Here is an 8,477-nt window from a genome sequence, read left to right as displayed (position 1 = left end):
TTTTAGACTAAAGAAGAAATATTTAATACATTTGATGTAGAGAAACTAAAAGAAACACCTGAAGTTTCTTTGTCCCCCAGATATCAATAATTTTATGACCACCAAAACCGTTATTCTGTTGGTATCCAGTCAAGGAATGGCAGAACTACATGTCTCCTTAATCATGATATTAATTAATCAAATTGAAGCATTAGGCCATTCAAGTCTCAGTTGGTGAACAGAGTGAACCATTTTTGTCAAAGGCCTTCATCAAGGGAATAGTCAGATGTTAAATCTCAACATACCAAAGGAAGCATGGTTTAAAATAGTCTATCAGTCTCATGTGAGTCAGTGCCTTCCAAACCAAACAAAGAGAAAAGGAGACTAAATCCCCACTTGAATCAACCTATATCAATAATTATCTGATTGTAATCTTATAATTAAAAGAAGAGCACGTTTCTTATGCACCAATAATAAAAAGAAAACCTTAACCCTTAAAGCCATGCTGTAGGGCAGCATTTCTTGTACATTCATTGGAGTGAGATGCAGCAGCCTTAAAGCTGACATCACTTTTCCCTTGATATAGTAGTGGGGGCGATGAAACGATCATTGGGGGCACACTGTGGGATTGGTTAAAGGAGAACTACACCCCTCCAGGCTATAAAAGCCCCCTTAACTGGCCTGCCTCGACCCCCCTCACCTCTCCCTTATTACATACTCTGTAACTTAAAAAACTGCCTCTGTTGCAAATCCCAACCTAAAAATGCAGAGCAGCACAGCTGCTTACCTGGGCACCATCTTGCATTCAATCGTAGGAGCTTCCGGTCTCACTGCCGACACGTATCCTGCTTGAGCATGCACAGTTGAAGATGATTTCCTGATTGCCAGTTAGTACAATTAGTAAGTTATTGCTCACATACTGTATATACTCGAGTATAAGCCTAGTTTTTCAGCACCCAAAATGTGCTGAAAAAGTCACCCTCGGCTTATACTCGAGTCGGGTGCCATGGGTCCCTCTAGACTAGCACCTTCTGTCCTTTGTGTGCAAATTAGGCCACCCGCAACCAGACCCTCCATTGCCCTGGCCTAGGCTCCCACTATTTGCCCTTACATCTCCTCCGGGACCAGGTCTGCTGCCAGTTTGCCAATGTGCAATGAGCGTGGGGTAGTACTCATATTGTTTTTGTCGACCCTCTTCTCCACTTACAGAGCTAGTTTACTGTTTTTCTTTGTAATAAATATTGAAAAACATGTACCCCACTGATGCCTCAATTAATGTAATTTTATTGGTATTTATTTTGATTATTAAAACTTAGCAGTAGCAGCTGCATTTCCCACCCTAGGCTTATACTCGAGTCAATAAGTTTTCCAGTTTTCTTAGGTAAAATTAGGTACCTCGGCTTATACTTGGATGGGCTTATACTCGAGTATATACGGTATATATGGGCACAGGGCACCTGTGTTCATTTGTGTTGTAACATATTGCTTATATTGCACTTTAGATATTGGGAGATAGGGCCCCCATCCACTCTGCAGCTTGGTTTCTGTAAGGTTCCTGACCGCCGATCTTAGATTTAGTAATCCGTGGGAGCCCTCCTGCCAGGCGTATACGGGGACAAGAACGACACAACTCCAATGGAAGTTCAAACTTGTCCAGTTTATTCTTACGTGATCATAGAATTTATATCTCTTGTGTACGTACAGAGACAAAGGAATCATTATAAAATAAAGATGGAGTAGAACCTCATTATCTTCAAGGATGGCCTTCAAGGATGGCTAATGCGGGACAGGAATTTTAAGGAGGACACAAGGAGTAGAAGAGTCGTTAGTGCACAGATAAGATTAAGTTGTTTTTAAACCATGTATTTCATAAGATGCAAGCTGTGCAAGGGTACTATTTGGGAAAAACAACTATTATGTTCAAACCTTGCTGTTTGCTGTTACAAAATGGAGATACATTTCTAAAATGGAGTATGATATGCTAAGCATCAAAGTGTATCAAAGTATCAAAATACATGCATATATGAATATATGATTATATGAATGTGAGAATATAGGATATTATATCAAACCTTACAATTTCAAGGGTTAAGGTTTTCTTTTTAATTCATATGGGTATATAATAAATCTGTTATTTTAATGGAATAATCTGATCATTATTGATTTAGGTTGATTCAAGTGGGGTTTTAGTCTCCTTTTCTCTTTGTTTAGTTTGAATACTCAGATGTGTCTGTGCCCGACAACTCATCCGACCTTCACAAAGAAGAATAAGAAATATGAAGGAAACCTTGTTTCAGGGCCAGATTTTACCAGTTGGATGACAGAAAATGCACTGTCTACTCCTTTGAAGTTCAATTTGTTTTGTCTTCTGCTGATATTTTAAGTTCTGAATAAGATTCAGAGAGACTTGGAGATAGAGCAATATTACCAGAGTGGCCTAGATGCCCCAGTACCCTTTCCTACTATGGTGCACATTTATTAAAGTGTAAAACTTTACTGTGATGAGCCTCATTTCACTCTATGTCTGGAGACTTGGCCACAACAAACTTTTTTTTAATCCTGCTCCTCTTAATGCTATGGAATTTAAATGGAAAATAATGTAAGAATTACAGTATTTCTAGAAATCATTTTTTAGGCTTTATTTATCTGTTAAGTCCATATTGGGAAGAAATCTGTACAGTCCATTCCATGGTTAGTCCAGAGTTTTAGGGCCAAGACACATGGGACGATTAGTCGTTGCAACTTTTTAAAACATGGTTGCGACTGATCCATGCAGTGAAAAATGCGTTTTCCTGCCGCAGTACCCTAAGATAGGAAAGTCGCTGTGATCGCCATGACCTACTTCTTTAAAAGCTGCGGCAACTAGTCTCCACATGTGTCTTTGCCCTTAAAGGAGAAAGAAAGGTAAAAACTAAGTAAGCTTTATCAGAAAGGCCTATGTAAATACAGCCATAAGCACTCACAGAAACGCTGCACTGATTTCTCTGAAAAAAGATTAGTTGTGTCTGTTTTCCTGTGCCAGAGACATGCAGCTTTCAGCTCTCTGCTCTTTCCTGCTCCCCCCCCCCTTAGGAATGTGGATCTGAGCCAATCAGCAGGAAGCTGACTCATAGGGGCTGATTTACTAACCCACGAATCCGACCCGAATTGGAAAAGTTCTGACTTGAAAACGAACATTTTGCGACTTTTTCGTATGTTTTGCGATTTTTTCGGATTCTTTACGAATTTTTCGTTACCAATACGATTTTTGCGTAAAAACGCGAGTTTTTCGTATCCATTACGAAAGTTGCGTAAAAAGTTGCGCATTTTTCGTAGCGTTAAAACTTACGCGAAAAGTTGCGCATTTTTCGCGTAAGTTTTAACGCTACGAAAAATGCGCAACTTTTTACGCAACTTTCGTAATGGATACGAAAACTCGCGTTTTTACGCAAAAATCGTATTGGTAACGAAAAATTCGTAAAGAATCCGAAAAAATCGCAAAACATACGAAAAAATCGCAAAATACCGATCATTACGAAAAAAACGCAATCGGACTCCATTCGACCCGTTCATGGGTAAGTAAATCAGCCCCATAGTCTAACTAACTGAGCATGTTCACTTGGTCTGGGTGTCTGTGCAGGAGTGAGGCATTATGGGAACTCTCTTTACACAGCTCAGCGTTTTTTCTTCCTGTCTGGCTTCAGATCTTCTTAACAGGTGAAATATGGGGAGACTTAAGGGCACTATTGAGACAACTGAAGGTATGCCTGCAGCTTGAGATTAACTCTTTATTAGCCTTTCCTTCTCCTTTAAAGTCTTAATCAGGTCTGCTACTGCCAGCTACGGGCCTACCAGTATTCTACTTGACCAAATAACCCACATCAAAGCATGAGCCAGAAAAAGAATATCTTGCCCGATAATCATACTATTTGCTGTTTTCAAAATATTGAATATAACACAATATAAATTAGGTGCTAATTTATTATTCCCAAAATTTTCTAAAAAAGATGACAGATTAGCACCAAGGTACAGACATCACTTTAATAGTGGTTTCAAGGAAACATTTTATGCTGTAATTGTCATTTAGATATTTTGAATATAGAGTGTCCAAAATTTTTCTCTTTCCAAAAATGTATTTTTATATAATAATGCATGTATATTTGACTTATTAATGATATTGTTTTTACTTATTACGTATATGTTATAGCACTACTTGAATAATGTACTAGAGTACAAATTACATTTCCATTGCTACAGTGAGAAGAGAAAGTAGGTCTGTACCCCACAGAGCTTACAGTCGAATCCCAAATGGGATAAATTCGCATTGGATACGATAATTTCTTAAGATCGCAAATATCACGAATATCCTTACGAAAAAATCATTTTAGTCATGATAATATCGTATTGGCGATCTGTAAATCACAAAATTTTCGTACAGAGCGATCGTAAAATGCAGGAAACCCTTTCCGACTTTGATCCTTCTGTGCATGATTTTGGACGCCTCCCATAGGACTCCATGGCACTCTGCAGCTCCAACCTGGCCCAAGAAAAGTCTCCCATAGGGCTCAATGGCACTCTGCAGCTCCAACCTGGCCCAAGGAAAGTCTCCCATAGGGCTCAATGGCACTCTGCAGCTCCAACCCGGCCCAAGGAAAGTCTCCCATAGGGCTCAATGGCACTCTGCAGCTCCAACCTGGCCCAAGGAAAGTCTCCCATAGGGCTCAATGGCACTCTGCAGCTCCAACCTGGCCCAAGGAAAGTCTCCCATAGGGCTCAATGGCACTCTGCAGCTCCAACCTGGCCCAAGGAAAGTCTCCCATAGGACTCAATGGCACTCTGCAGCTCCAACCTGGCCCAAGGAAAGTCACGATAACGAAGCTTGAATGAATCCGAAACTTTCGTACTCGGCGCGACAATATGAAAAATTAGCGAAAAATACGAAAAAGTTGCACAAGGTATGAAAAAGTTGTTGAAAATACACTCGGAGTGTCCGAACGAACGCTCGGAGCGTTTGTGGATTAGTAAATGTCCCCCTTAGGGGCACATTTACTTATCCACAAACGCTCCGAGCCTTCGTTCGATCGGTCCAATCGTATTTTCCGTGACTTTTTCGATGCTTGCGAGACTCTTTCGGCGCCTTTGTGACTTTTTCGTATTTTTTCCGTGAACATCAGAGATCCTGATATTGTTACATAATATTTTTTGTCATATTTGATCTTCTTATATCTCCTTTAGTTTTGTGTCAAAATTACCTTTTAGCCTCTTGTTTAGTTTTTTATAACATATACATATCGTAGTAAGTGATTGTTTATCTTAAAAATTGTGCTGCAGAGGAACCATATACAGGTATGGGATCTATTATCTGGAATACTTGGGACCTGAGGTTTTCCTGATAAGAGGTCTTTCTGTAATTTGGATCTCCTCACCAAGTCTACAATAAAACATTTAAATATTAAATAAATAGGACATGATGTGGGAAGGCAATGCTGAAGTTTAGGGCTCCTTGGCAAGGCTTTGCAGGAAATAATATTTTGCCATAAACATATTCAAAGCACATAATTTGTGGTTAAATTCATCTGGATGAAAAATAAGGGTGTTTCTTCTATGTAGGCTGTAACTGATATGCCGAAAGTTGGTTTTATGAAGGGTGTGTTAGGGTGTTACAGCAATTCCCGCTGCTTATTTAAAGAAACTTCATTTCACTGTTTACCATTTGGGAGTCTATTGCAATGTGGCTATTTCTGTGTATTATTTATATAGATTTCAGCTACCGACTTGGCCTAAAATTGCCCAGATCTCAATTGGGCAGGTTTGATTTTCCATCTGATTGGGGATCACCTGTCGTCCTAGGGCCAAATAATGAAATTAGCCCGATATCGCCCACTTTAGGTGGACATATAGGGAGATCTGCTCATTTGGTGACCTCCCCAAAGAAATGGATGCAACTGTGCTTTGTCTGAAAGATGTGAGATTCATCCAAATACAGGGAACCCACTGGAGTGGTCCTTTGAAAGAAAAATTGCAAAGTAAACCAATAGCAGTTATTGCTAAATGATAAGAATGCTCTGAAAAAGCAAAAACTGTAATGGTCCATTATATTAGACAAACTTGATTCCATTATGCAGATGCCCTACCCAGGACTCCTAAGGCTTGCTTGCATCCTCGGCAATGTAGTTACTAATCAGTACCGACATATATTTGCCCATGAAGCACTCTTTTTAGCTAAAAAACATTGGAAAATTAGTGTCCCCCAAGAGGTTTCTATGACAAATATTATTTTTCTTGTACTGCTTCATTTTTCTTTGTAATTGTTTTACTCATGATTACTGGAAAAGATCTTTAATTGAGGGTATAGGTTTTGTGGTTATATATAGATAATTATCTGTAAGAGATAATGTTTCCTTCTTAGAATAAAGAGGATTGAGTTATTTATTGTCTTTGAGATTCGACAGGTTCTTTCTTGTTAAATTAGTTTTAAGAGGTGTAAACATGTTCTAATTGTTTCTAGTTATGTTATTATATTTTAAGAGTAAGTTTTTACATTACCATGACGCTGCTATACCTCTGTGAAAGAAAATCTCTTCATGTATTGTAAATCCCGACCTTTCAAAGTTCATTAAAGAGATACCGACACATGAACTGTTTTTGTCTCCGCATGTTATTTATATTTTATGTTTATACAGTGGTGTGAAAAACTATTTGCCCCCTTCCTGATTTCTTATTCTTTTGCATGTTTGTCACACTTAAATGTTTCTGCTCATCAAAAACCGTTAACTATTAGTCAAAGATAACATAATTGAACACAAAATGCAGTTTTAAAATGAAGGTTTACGTTATTAAGGGAGAAAAAAAACTCCAAATCTACATGGCCCTGTGTGAAAAAGTTATTGCCCCCCTTGTTAAAAAATAACTTAACTGTGGTTTATCAATTTCAATTTTCAATTTCAATATCAATTTCTGTAGTCACCCCCAGGCCTGATTACTGCCATACCTGTTTCAATCAAGAAATCACTTAAATAGGAGCTACCTGACACAGAAAAGTAGACCAAAAGCACCTCAAAAGCTAGACATCATGCCAAGATCCAAAGAAATTCAGGAACAAATGAGAACAAAAGTAATTGAGATCTATCAGTCTGGTAAAGGTTATAAAGCCATTTCTAAAGCTTTGGGACTCCAGCGAACCACAATGAGAGCCATTATCCACAAATGGCAAAAACATGGAACAGTGGTGAACCTTCCCAGGAGTGGCCGGCCGACCAAAATTACCCCAAGAGCGCAGAGACAACTCATCCGAGAGGCCACAAAAGACCCCAGGACAACATCTAAAGAACTGCAGGCCTCACTTGCCTCAATTAAGGTCAGTGTTCACGACTCCACCATAAGAAAGAGACTGGGCAAAAACGGCCTGCATGGCAGATTTCCAAGGCGCAAACCACTTTTAAGCAAAAAGAACATTATGGCTCGTCTCAATTTTGCTAAAAAACATCTCAATGATTGCCAAGACTTTTGGGAAAATACCTTGTGGACCGACGAGACAAAAGTTTAACTTTTTGGAAGGTGCGTGTCCCGTTACATCTGGCGTAAAAGTAACACAGCATTTCAGAAAAAGAACATCATACCAACAGTAAAATATGGTGGTGGTAGTGTGATGGTCTGGGGTTGTTTTGCGGCTTCAGGACCTGGAAGGCTTGCTGTGATAGATGGAACCATGAATTCTACTGTCTACCAAAAAATCCTGAAGGAGAATGTCCGGCCATCTGTTCGTCAACTCAAGCTGAAGCGATCTTGGGTGCTGCAGCAGGACAATGACCCAAAACACACCAGCAAATCCACCTCTGAATGGCTGAAGAAAAACAAAATGAAGACTTTGGAGTGGCCTAGTCAAAGTCCTGACCTGAATCCTATTGAGATGTTGTGGCATGACCTTAAAAAGGCGGTTCATGCTAGAAAACCCTCAAATAAAGCTGAATTACAACAATTCTGCAAAGATGAGTGGGCCAAAATGCCTCCAGAGCGCTGTAAAATACTCATTGCAAGTTATTGCAAACGCTTGATTGCAGTTATTGCTGCTAAGGGTGGCCCAACCAGTTATTAGGTTCAGGGGGCAATTACTTTTTCACACAGGGCCATGTAGGTTTGGATTTTTTTTCTCCCTAAATAATAAAAACCCTCATTTAAAAACTGCATTTTGTGTTTACTCGTGTTATCTTTGACTAATAGTTAAATGTGTTTGATGATCAGAAACATTTTGTGTGACAAACATGCAAAAGAATAAGAAATCAGGAAAGGGGCAAATAGTTTTTCACACCACTGTATTTTGCCATAAAAGTACTTTGTGATGCTTTTACATTACCTATCTGATCCCCCATGTTCCTCTATAAGGGGGTGCCATATTTGTGCAACAGCTTTTTCGTATTGAGCACTCGTAAGCGGCGGGCGAAACTTTCAGACTTAGCATGATTTTGGAAGCCTCCCACAAGCCTCCCCCTCTCAATGGCACCCTGCAGCTCCAACCTGGC

This window comes from Xenopus tropicalis, chromosome 2 (genome assembly GCF_000004195.4).
Source record: "Xenopus tropicalis strain Nigerian chromosome 2, UCB_Xtro_10.0, whole genome shotgun sequence".
NCBI classification, from domain to species: domain Eukaryota; kingdom Metazoa; phylum Chordata; class Amphibia; order Anura; family Pipidae; genus Xenopus; species Xenopus tropicalis.
This window is presented reverse-complemented; position numbering follows the sequence as displayed.